Genomic DNA, 12,169 nt, shown 5'->3' with positions numbered 1-12,169 from the left:
GCCGGCTGCATCCAAAGTTCTCAGCTCAAGTGTGCAGCCCTCTCTACGGTCCTATCTCCCCGATTCCAGTAGCCCACCCTGTCACCTGCCCCTAGAGGTCTAGGAGTGGCAGTAGAGTCCCACTGTAACTAACCTGGGGTCCTGCACTATGCCTTGTGGTTTCCCTACACTCTGCCCACGCCTTTGTAAATAGCTTATGAAACTCTGCTTGAGCTATCCTAATTTGAGGGTGCCATCTGTTTCCTGCTGATACCCCTCTCTAATTTGATCTTATATGGGCTGAATGTTTTTGCTTGCTGATACTTCTGGGTTCCTGCCTCCTAAATCACTGCTCTGCACAGTGACAGCAATCTCAACCTTGGAAGTTGCATAGAACTGGGTTCATATCCCACTCTGCCTTCTATAGCTAGAAGACCCCGGGCCAGTCACTTTACCTCTTTGAGCATCACTTTCTTTTTTTTTCTTTCTTTTTTTTTTTTTTTTGTGGTACACAGGCCTCTCACTGTTGTGGCCTCTCCCGTTGCGGAGCACAGGCTCCGGACGCGCAGGCTCAGCAGCCATGGCTCACGGGCCCAGCTGCTCCTCGGCATGTGGGATCTTCCCAGACCAGGGCACGAACCCGTGTCTACTGCATCGGCAGGCAGACTCTCAACCACTGCGCCACCAGGGAAGCCCGAGCATCAGTTTCTTCATCTGCAACTTGGCAATAATAGTGGTATCCACTCATAGAGATCCCGTGAGGATCAAACAACACAGTAGGGAGCGATGGCGAGTGTGACGAACTCATGCCTCAACTGAAAGGAAGCGGCAGCTCCCCAGATGTGAGTGATGGCTGTCATAAGGAAAGGCCAGATCACAGTTACCAGTTCTTCTGATACTTTAAGGAGCTAAAAATCCAAATTTCTCTATGAAATCTCTTCTTTACTAAAATATCAGTGCCATGAGGACAATAATGACTATTTTATTCATTATTGTATCCCCAGTGACTAGAATAGTGCCAGGCACACAGAAGTGATCAAAAAACCTTTGTTGAATAATTATTCCAATTTTTTAAACATTAGCAACTAGTAAAGACAAAACAAAACCAGGGCCATGCAAGCAATACACGACAATGGGAGTGAACATCCCCTTAAATTTTGCTTAAATATCCTAAGCACCTCACTCACCTCACTCCAGTCCCAGCCCTAAACAAAACACTCCTATTAATTGCTACTTTAGACTTCTGCTCTAGAAATAACCACAATTGAAAGGTTCCAGTAAATGACGGATCTTTTGTGAGCCCCCTCCTAATTAGATAAAGCCATATTTTCAAGAAGTGGGGTACAGCCATCATTTTCAGCATTGTCACTGTGCAGCCCCTAGTTCAGCTCAACTGCAACCAGGCCCTTAATGAACACGCTCAGAGCTGAGAGAAAAGCGATGCAGCAACTTGTTTTAGCCCGAAAAGCGTGTGGATCCTCCTCTCCCTCTGCCACAGACTGAGGATACGAACCCAGTGAGCTGCAGATTTATTACCTAGTTTATAAATGCCAAGGAGACAGCGCTCCAGCAAAAGAATGGCTTGGTGGACACACTGCAGTTAAATAATGTATGAAAACCACTTCTATTTTAATGGCACTTTGCGGTGACATTAATATTGATAAAAAATGTTAGCATGCGTTAGATGGTGTTATATTCAGTGAAAGATGAGTTTTGGCAGGCTCCAGGCCACTTCTAGTCTAGCCACTTCTAAAGGTGTGAGAAACAGCAATTCCCAGCTAATGGGTATTAGCACCTGTATGAAATAGGCTGGTTGGGTCAAATAAGACCAACGCTTGACCTTGGCAAGTATCCTGTGGTGGCCACTGTAGGTTAACTGACCCAACAGTCCTAACCAAATTGCTCTCATCTAGTCAACTTCTCCTCTAGAGGTAAGTTTTTTCCCCAGCCTCTTCTGCAGTTGGCAGTGATCATATAAAATACAATAATTCATGAGGGGAATTCTGCTGAGTGAAAAAGGAAGTTCTGAGAAGAAAATGTGCTTTCCTGATAAAAGGGGCAGAAGTGATCAGTCAGAACCACCTGTTTCACTCTCTTCCTGCCCTGAATTGGGATGTGATGTCTAGATCAGTCGCAGCCATTTTAAAACCAAGAGGCACGGGAGAAGAAGACTGCAGTGACAGCAGTCTTAATGTGTCTGAGCCTCCAACCCAATATCAATAGCTGCCCATATGCGGAATGAATAAATGCCTATTTGTATAAGGCTCTGTATTGCTCAGTACAAGTGAGTACATTCTGATACTTATCTCAACCTCTCTGTGCCTCTGTGGTGTCATCTGTATGATGAGAATAATAAAAGAAATGGTAACTTTAATGAAAATCTGTTCAAAGTCTTAAAATAGAACTTGGTACATGGTAAAACCTTAACACTAGCATCATTACACATTAATGAACAAGAAGCTACTAGGCTTTTATTTTTTGAACACTCCTAAGGTCATCACAAATAATACCTGAATCAATGTAAAAGGAAAAAGCTAAAAGGAAATAAAGACAGATATGTGTGGGTGGGGGAGCAGCAGATTTGGATTCAGGAGATCCAAGTTCTAAATGTCCAACAATAGGGGAAGATCATGCAAACAAATGCACATCCACTCCATGAACTACATATGCAGCCATTTAAAATGCATGAAAAAGATCATATAAGGACATGAGGATATGCTTATGACAAAAACAGGAAAACAAATTACAAATACAAACAAATTACATTTAAATGATGATCCCAACTGTGTTTTTAAAAAGTGAAAATGAAAAGGTATAAGCCAAAATAGTCATCTATAATCTTATGGATAGTTTTTCTGCTTTATGATTTTCTGAATTTTCCAAATTCCCAGTTAAAAAATACTTTACTGTATAATAAAATTTTTTTGATAGTTTAAATTTTTTTCTCTTTTACACTTTTCTGCATTTTCAGAATTCTTTTGCAGTAAACTCATATTACTCATATAATAAAAATATGTTAGTTTTTTTAAACAAGAAAACACACTTGTTGCCCAGAGGCAGGTGGAATCTGACCAGTCTTAGCCATATGGCAAGACCCAGGGCAAAAATATATTATGGTTTCTTAAAAGCTACCAACAATGTAATTTTAATATATTTTAAAGTATAACTGTGCCCCAGAGGGAGGAATTGATCATGTATAAGAGCTCACTCCTGCTTACCAAAGACATAGGCAGGGGAATTAGGGTGGACCTCAATGTATACTATTCTGTTTTCAGTCACATTAGAGAAACTGAGGCAGGGGATCTTTTTCTTTCTTACCTTCCTTCTAAGTTTATGTGTATTCCTATGATATTTGTTTTCCTGCGGTACGCGGGCCTCTCACTGCCGCGGCCTCTCCCGTTGCGGAGCACAGGCTCCGGACGCGCAGGCTCAGCGGCCACGGCTCACGGGCCCAGCCGCTCCGCGGCATGCGGGATCCTCCCGGACCAGGGCACGAACCCGCGTCCCCTGCATTGGCAGGCGGACTCTCAACCGCTGCGCCACCAGGGAAGCCCCCTATGATTTTTTTAAAAATAAAAATTATCTTTTTATTTGAGATTTTGGATTTGTGGCCCAGCTTCAGCAGTTCCTAGCTACATGACGCAGGAGATAGACAAGATGTGTAACCTTTGAAAACTCTATTTCCCATCTCTAAAATTATGGTTATAATATCTACTTCACTGGGGAAAGCTACGGTCAGCAAATAAAATAATGTGTGTTAAAGTGCCCAGTACAAACTTTAGTGAAAAGAACATAGGCTCTGATGAGGCAGCCTTGATTAACATCCTGGCTGTGAAACTTAATAGTGTGTGAAATTTAGGCGAGGTACATAACCTTCCTGAGCTTCAGTTTTCTCATCTAGAAAATGGAGATGATATCTTCCTTCATATAAGACACCTGGAGCACTGAGAACACCTACTATAGGAAAGTTGTAATTATACTGTTGCCTTTCCCAGGAAAAATTGAAATTAGCTCTTCTACTTGGAAGGGCGGCCCCAGGAGGTAGGAGCAGGACTTCCTTCAAAAACAGTTCCTCAAAGCACTTTAATGCCAAGAAGAACAAAGAGTAATGGGGCAAGATGCCTGGCTCCCCACCCCTACCCCCCAGAGCATTTTTCAAGCCTCTGTGCCAACCAGACATCCAAGCTCTGAAATAGTATCAGAGAAGAGGGCAAGAGAATCTAGATGTGAAAAAACACGAGAAAGGAACTGTGAAGGTTAATTTTATGTGTCAGTTTGACTGGGTCACAAGGTGCCCAGATACTTGGTCAAACATTGTTCTGGGTGTGTCTGTGAGGGTGTTTTCAGATGAGATTAACATTGGAATTGATGGACTGAGTAAAGCAGATTGCCCTCCCCAGTGTGGGTGGGCCTCATCCAATCAGTTGATGGCCTGCATAGACAAAAAGGCTGACCTCCTGGGAGTAAGACAGAACTCCCCCTGTCTGATTGCTGACCTGGGACATTTTTTCCCTTGGCTTTTGAACTCAAATTGAAACATCAGCTCTTTCTAGTCCTTGAGGCTGCTGGCCTTTGGACTGGAACTACACCTTGGTTCTCCTAGTTCTCAGGGCTGCAGACTCAGACTGGAAGGACACCATTGGCTCTCCTGGGTCTCCAGCTTACTGACTCACCCTGCAGATCATGAGATTTGCCAAGTGGTACTCCGTAATCACATGAGCCAATTCCCTACAATAAATCTCTATGTGTATATAATCCTACTGGTTCTGTTTCTCTGCAGAACCCTAATACAGGAATCTTCACCTTAACTAACACAGGGGTTTGACAGCTGGGAGGACTTAAGAAACCACTGTGTCCCTAAATCACTGGGTCTCAGCAGCCTTGTCATGTGGATAGACAGTGACTATTGAGTGTGTCCAGCTACCCCCCGTGTCCCATCAATGTGAGCTGATAAATCATGACCTTCCCCTGTAATCTGAGGATGGCAAGTCAATACTTCCATTATTATTATTATTACTCCCAAGGCACCTCTCCCAAGAGCATCTGACCTGTTCTTTCTGACGCACAGAGCCGAAAGGATGATGAATCTGCCTCTGAGATCCCACCAATCACAGCAGCAAGGGAGGGGATGAGAAGGAAAGAAGAAATGTAAGGGAGGATACAGGGGGGGAAAGAGAGTCTGAAAAAGCCTAAAACCGTTGCTTAGAGTGTTGTCCTAGAACTTCCTTGATAGAATCCCTTAGGGGTGATGGTTGAAATGGCAGACCTCAGGAGATGCTGAGTCTGTAGGTCAGGGGCATGACTTAGGAATCTGCCTTAATTAACAACCTCTTCAGGTGATTTTATGCACCTAAAGTTTGCACTTTAAAAACTTAGAGATCTACTATTCACTGCAGGGAATGATCATTGGTAAGGATCTTGAGGTTTGTGGTCCCGCCCTTCATCTCTCAGATATCAGTTTTACAGAATACCTACCCTCCTACTTGTAAGAGCGGCCAGCATCTTTCATATCAATATCAGCTCTGTTTCAGTTTGGTGGAGCGGGGATGTCCCTTGATTAATACCCACAGTTCAGCCGAAGGGCTTGTTAAAACAGAAATTGCTGGGCCCTATTCCCAGAGTTCCTTATTCAGTAGGATTAGGGTGAAGCCTGAATTTACACTTCTAACAAGTTCCCAGGTGATACTGATGTGGCTCGTCCAGGAAACTCACTTGAAAACCACTGGTTTACACAATGGATGGACTCTTGGAAAGGAGCACACATACACTGAGAGTTCTTTTTCTTCTTATTTGGGCAGAAAAGCGTAAGTAAGGGAGAGAGAAAAATCGCCTGCTACCTTACCACCCACGATCCACTGGACTCCATACACAGACACACAGACACACAGACACACTTCCCTCTTGAAAAAAAAATCACACTGTATATTTCCCTATGCCTACCTCCTTCACTGAACACATCAGGAACCTCCATCCACTCTTCCATGACACACCTGTGCAACATAACTTCTACCAAATGCACAGGACTAGCACTTGTCTAGATTCATCACAATTGTATGTGAAATCTTCTTCAATAACTTTACTGTTTTACATATATGGAATCTAGAAAAATGGTACAGATGACGTTATTTGCAAAGTAGAAATAAAGACACAGATGTAGAGAACAAATGTATGGATACCAAGGGGGAAAGGGTTGGGGTGGGAGAAATTGGGAGATTGGGATTGACACATATACAGTATTGATACTATGTATAAAACAGACAACTGAGGGGAACATACTGTATAGCACAGGGAACTCTACTCGATGCTCTGTGATGACCCAAATGGGAGGGAAATCCAAAATGGAGGGGATATATGTATATGTATGGCTGATTCATTTTGCTGTGCAGTAGAAGTTAACACAAAATTGTAAAGTAACTATACTCCAATAAAAATTGATTAAAAAAATAATAACTTTGTTGTTTTAATTAATCATGCTCAGTGTAAGAATCAAACACTAGAAGAAAATACAAAGAAAGAAAAACACATCTTAATTCCCACCACTAAAGAAATCATCCCTGTTTATAAACTGATGTACATTTTTCAATGCACATATTCCTTTATGCATTTATAATGTTACATGAATTGAATCATATAATCCATGCAATTTTGTAACCTACTTTTTCCACTTATATAAAATAAGTTTTGATAAAGCAAAAACAATCTCAAAAATCCTTGGAAAATGTATTACTCAATGGAATCACCTCTTACTTAATAAAAGTTCTCTTAGGAAATGAAATATTCTCTTATATAGTGAATTTTCACCTACTCCTCATAGATCTACTGCGTTATTTTTTTAAGTGTGTGTGTGTGTGTGAGAGAGAGAGAGAGAGAGAGAATTCCATTATTTCATTTACCAGGTTTGCTTTAGGAAGAGTTCACCTGCATTAAGGATTAGCCTTTTGCAGTAAACCACGAGTCTGTGCTCTAAGCCCCTGTTCACAACAGAGATGGTCTGAAATCCAGAGCATTTGGAGCTTCTGGAGTAAGTTCTGGAATTTCTCCAGCATCTAGGACTAAAGACACTGATCTCTGGTCTCAGTTGAGTTTCACCAGTGTTCTGGTTCTAGAATGATTCACTGGCTAAAGGTCTAGTAAGCAAAGGACAGAAGTGGGAGACTGAGAGGGCGTGGGAGAGGCCCTTAATACCATCAGTACAGCTCAGAGAGCACACACATGCCCAACACCCATGCCGGGGGCCTTCAGAAGAACCAAGCACCCTTTTGCATCGTATAACATCATTACACTTTTTTATTTGACATCCTTTGGTTAATTTGTCCTCAATTTCTAGATAAGACTTGATGTGAGACTCATTGAGATCATGTAAAAGATGCACTGAGCCCAGCGCCCAGCATGTAGCGGGCACTTGATACACATCAGTGTCACAGTGAGAAGGCATGTGCTGTGGGCCTCCCACTTTGTGCCTCCCTCCCCTCCCTGGGCCAGACCACATCTGCATTCTGTAGACATAAGAAGATGGACGTTTCAGGACACCAAGACCCTCAAAGATGAGTTTCCAATAGATGGGAACACCTGGCTCCCCATCAAATCTAAAGCCTAATAAAGCCCAGATATTACTTAGGCAGCCCTCAGCCCTCTGCCTAAAGGTGGAAACCATCATTATTATAGAACGCATGATCCTCAGAGCAGACCAAGCTGACAGTGACACAGGAGGACAACAGAGGGCTTGACCTACAGCACACAGCTGATCATACTGGCAAAGGGAGGGGGCCTTCAAAACCCTCGTATCCCTTTTCCCTGGGAGAAACTGGGAGCCACAGTAAGGTCTAATCACAACCTCCTTTTGCCTAGTTTGGAATACAAAGACACTATATAGCCCTAATGTACTTACAGAAGGCAAGGAAGTAGAGATTCAAATAAATGGAGAGGCGGACCACAAGAGGGATGTATCCATGTATCTCATCCTAAAAAGGGACCAGCCAGTTAGCTCAGCAATCCATGCTAAAGAGTACTTGTCACATTCTGTTAATTCTGTCTTGATTCCATGTAGAAGGGGGAAAAAAATCATTGCATGGCAGCGTCAGCTTCACTAAAGCGATTTTTCCCAAGAGGCTCCTATAACAGCATGGAAAGCACTTAGTACCGCACCTGGAACGTTGTAAGTAATCAATAAACGTAAACTAGTAAAAGCAGCAGCAGCAGCAAAACTGACTTGCCTAGAGCCTCCATTTAGCTAGTTAGAACGATGCTCGGCTAGAATCCAAATCTTCTCACAATTAAATGAGCGCTCCTCCTGTGAACCCATCCTCCCTATTGCTTCAGAGCCTGAGACTTGGCCCTTCTGTCTCCAGTCTTCCATGTTCTTCAGCCGATCTTGGATGTGTTCTCTCCAATGTCCCTCGAGTCCAGGATGATAGAGATATCCCAGCTGAAGAACTAAACTTCACAGGTCTGACACTGACACAACCCATGGAATTCAGTTCTCAGAGCTGGGGATACACATAGGCTTTCCAGAGTCGGCACAAAGCCCCCTCCTCACGGCCCAGGCCTGTCCCAGCCCTGTAAGATACAAGGGAGAAAAGCCAGGTGAATCCAGAGCCACTGCTTCCCATGACCAGGTCTAGTTCTGGCACTCCTGAGTCCTAAGCACCTGGAGGATGTGCTTCGCAGACATGCGCATCATTAAACACCATTAAACGTTGTAGCTGGGCTTTCCTGCCTTCTGGCCCTTACACATGCTCTCCCCCTGCCTGGAAAACTCTTCCCTCTCTCTCTACCAACTCATCCTCAGGTTCTCACCTTCAATGTCACTTCCTCAGAGAGGCCATCCACGGCAGAAACTGCTAATTGTTCACCCTACATCTGTTCTCTCCTCCTTCTTTAGTAATAGAATCTCCAAGGTTATAACAGAGCCCCTAAGGGCACATGGACACCTGGCATACGACTTCCTTTCCCAGCCTCATGTGACTGAGCATTGGATGTGAGCAGAAATGATGAGCATTCCAGCGCCCCCTTCCCCATCTCAGTGCCGGACTGTAGACTTGATGGAGAGTCGCCGTGGACCGTGCAGATGAGGGCAGCCCCCCAAGGGGAAAGAAAGAGCAACACGCCAGAAGATCCCTGAAATTGTGGGCTTCCATATGAGCCCCACACTGCTTACACCTGCACTACTGTATAAATGAGAATTCAACATCTACCTTGTTTAAGCCACTGCTATTTGCGGATCTCTGTTGGAGCACTGGAATGTTACAGCTTTCCTAATATCAAGATCTATTCCCTAACCCCCATTAACTTCCTGCTAGTCTCTGTCATAAGATTTAGCTCTTTCCCGTCATAGCACTTACCATAATTGGTAACTACAAAACTTTTGTATAGTTATTTGATTCATACTTATCTCCCAAACAAGATTATGTTTTCCACAGGGGCAGAGCTCATGCTAGGGCTTCTTAAAGTATATATAATAGTTTTACTGGGATATAATTCACATATCATACTATTCTCCTATTTAAAGTGTACAACTTGTTGGTTTTTAGTATATTCACTGAGTTACATAACCATCAACATAACTAGTTTTAAAACATTTTCTTCAATCCAAATGGATTGTTTCCACTTTTTGCCTATTATAAACAATGCTTCTGTGAACACCAGTGTACAAGCATATGTGTAGATAAACATTTCCATTTCTCCTGGGTATATCCCTAGGAGTAGAATTGCTGGGTCATATGGTAACTCTATTCCAGACTGTTTTCCAGTGGGGCTGCACCATCTTAAAAGGCTACTAGCAGCGTATAAGGGCTTCAGTTTCTCCACATCCTCTGCCAAGACTTGTTATTATCTTTCTTATGATTATAGCCGCCCTACTGGGTATAAAGTGGTATCTCATTGTGGTTTTGACTTGCATTTTCCTGATGACTAATTATGCGGAGGTTCTTTTCATGTGTTTACTGGTCATCTGTACGTCTTCTTTGGAGAAATGTCTTTTCATATCCTTTGCCAAGCTCTTAATTGGGCTGTTTTTATTATTGAGTTGTAAGAGCTCTTTACATGTTCTGGATACAAGTCCCATGTATATGATATGTAAATATTTTCTCCCATTCTATGGGCTTTTAACTTTTTTGAGGAGTGAGTGTGAGTGTGTGTGTGTGTGTTCTCCATAACATTATTTCCAACTTCTAGCATAATGTCTGGATCACATAGGCACTGCAGTGATTTGGGAGAAAGGAAAGAAAGGGAGGAAGAAAGGGAGGGAGGAAGGGAGGGAAGGAGGGAGGGAGGGAGGGAGAGAGAGGAGAGAGGGAGGGAGGAACTTTTAGAGACCATGTGGTTTGATTTCCCTATTTTGTAGATGGAGAAACTGAAAGCCTCAAGACATTAAGATACTGTATGATGAGAGTGTAAGAACAAGGCGCTAGAAGTTAGAACTGGGTTCTAGTCTCCAACCTGCTTGTCTCCAACCAGCTGTGAGAACTAGGCAGGTCACATAACCTCTCTGCACATCAGAGAACTCCTTCCACTCAGGTACTGGAAGGAAGAAAGTGAACGAACGCATAAGAAAGCACTGCTTGAACATGAGTTATAACTGAGGCCCAAGATCAAATAGCTCAATCAGTCAAGTCAGAAGAAGGTGGCAGGTGGCCCAATTTCTGGTCCAGGGTGCATGCTGGGGCATTATAATGCATTTTTCAGGTTGTTGCTGATTTCCATCCTCAATCGGGATACCTTCTGGTTCAACACAGGGAAGTATCCCGAATCACACAAATTCTAAATATTCTACCTACCTACAGAGAGTCTCAGACAAGAAGTGATGATTCTACTAAGCGTAGCCCCCAAGCAAGGATTGTGTCTCATTCACTACGGAATCCTTAGCACCTAACACTGTGCCTGGCACATGGAAGACGCACAAAAGTATTGTTTAGTGAATGAGCGAATGAATGAACAAATGAGCACGTGTAGTATGAACCTCTATCCCACAAACTTAATGAAGCAGATGGGAATAAATTTACGGGATAGAAGGATTCTGAGGTAGCATCTGGGCATAGCTAGAGGCTGTAAAGCATAACGATTAGAGAGCAGGCTCTGGAGTTTGGTGGCCAGGGCTGTAATCCCAGCTCTGCCACTGGCCAGCCTGGAGACCCTGGGCACATTACTGACCACTCGGAGACTGTCTTCTCATCGGACTAGGAGGATAATAATAGACCCACCTCACTGAGTTGTTGTGGGGAGTAAAGAAGATGATGTGCACAGAACACAGTGTCTGGCATGCAGTAAACACTCAAGAAATGTTAGCTTTATCTCAGAATCAGGAATGAATGATGTGATAGATTAACGAAGTCTGCCACGACCGCAGAAAGGGAAAGAGGCAGCGACGTATTTTCATCTCTACTTAAATGTACAACTGTTTATATCACTGTGCTACCCCCATGCCTTCCACTCCTTCTGTTCCATGCCAGGCTTCATGCTCTGTTCATCCATGGCCCTAAGCCAAGGCTCCAGGCATTTTTCATTCTGGTTGGATCCACACAATTTGGTGATGACTATATAAACGTCTTGTATTGCTCAGGCTGCAGCATCAATTCCGCTTACTGAAAATGATTCACTTGGCGCTCACTTCCCCCCGGGTGGCATGGAAAGGCTTCTCCATCATCCTCAACTCAACAGAGCCTGTCACACTTAGGATTCAACATCATGTACAGAGTAAATACCAGCATTTGAGGGGCTCCACTGTTTCATCGCTTCAGTAAGTCTCACTTCCCCCTTTTTTTATGAAGGAAAACCAAGACATGGAAGGGGAAAAGGGATACCCTTACCGCAAAGAGCCCCAGCTTAGATGACCCTGAGATACAAGAGCCAGCAACACAGTAATCTAGTGGGAAGGGGAGAGCCACATGACGTAAAAACCACCAAGCACCAACCGCTTGCCAGACCTACGCAAGGCTTTATATGCAAGTCTCACTTTGCTTTCACAGAGTGGTGGTAGGAAGCAGATACGGTTGCCTTCTTCACTGAACAACAAAAAACAACACTGAGGAAGAAGAGGAAGGGGGGAAAGAGGAAGAGAAAGGGAAAGAGGGTAAAAGCTAAGCAGTTAAAACACTTACCCTAGTACACACAACTAACAATTGTAACCATTCTGCCCCACTGCCTGCCTCTTGGAGAAAGAACAAAAAAACAAACAAAAACAAACAAAAACAAA

This window comes from Hyperoodon ampullatus (genome assembly GCF_949752795.1).
Source record: "Hyperoodon ampullatus genome assembly, chromosome: 4".
NCBI lineage: Eukaryota > Metazoa > Chordata > Mammalia > Artiodactyla > Ziphiidae > Hyperoodon > Hyperoodon ampullatus.
This window is presented reverse-complemented; position numbering follows the sequence as displayed.